Below are 863 nucleotides of genomic sequence, written 5' to 3'. Positions count from 1 at the left end.
ATTCCCGATAACGAACCATGGTCTATCGCTGGTTTGTTTCGCATGGTCAACGAGAATATGTTATTCAGTATTTTCCCCCCAGTTACTTTTACCCTCCCCGCGCCCGCCATCTCTCTTGTTAGCTTTAATTTACCCGGCGTGCGGCCTCCTCAAACAAGACCGCATCTGCCGGCGGCAGGGGTCATTATCGAAACAAAAATTAAAAACCAACACAATCTCTTGGTTTCCGTTTGCATTGCGTCGGGTTGCAAGTAGAAATTGGGAGACGGAAGGAAGGGGCTGTGCGCTCGTGCGTCTGTCTGGGCGTCAGTACACTGGGAAAAACAAAGGTGCTGCAGTGCTACAAACCACCTTTCGAATTTGCTCCTGCCCTAATGCCTTTGCAAAGGCAAAAAATGACTGAAAATAACCCAGTAATAGCGCAGTAATCGCCTTTATTGTAAACGCACCGTTTCACTGGTTTCACGTTTCAATAACACTTCTGAAGAGGCGTTAGATGGCACCTGTGTTTTCACAGTGTTTGTCTATCATTTCTCTCGGACGTCCGGCGATGTTCGTCTCGTACCGCGGCCGTGTGTAGTGCTGAACCGTCCGACTGCAGAGGCGATAAGTCTGGGTGGAGTTTGTGCGCAACGCTTACCGCCGTGCTAAAGCGGGGCGAAGCGGGGTGGGGTGGGGAGGGGGAGGCTGCACCGAGTCAAACTTTGGGCGCGCGCTCTTAATCCAGCCCAAGCGGGGCGTGGCGTCCAGGCCGGGCCGGGCGCGCTCTGGCGGCGGCCAGTAAGATCCTTTGAGATTACGACGAGGGAGCGAGGTGGGTGGAAAACACAGAAGGCATAATGAAAAACAAATGCAGCTAGACT

This window comes from Frankliniella occidentalis, unplaced genomic scaffold (genome assembly GCF_000697945.3).
Source record: "Frankliniella occidentalis isolate FOCC.00 unplaced genomic scaffold, Focc_3.1 Scaffold741, whole genome shotgun sequence".
NCBI lineage: Eukaryota > Metazoa > Arthropoda > Insecta > Thysanoptera > Thripidae > Frankliniella > Frankliniella occidentalis.
This window is presented reverse-complemented; position numbering follows the sequence as displayed.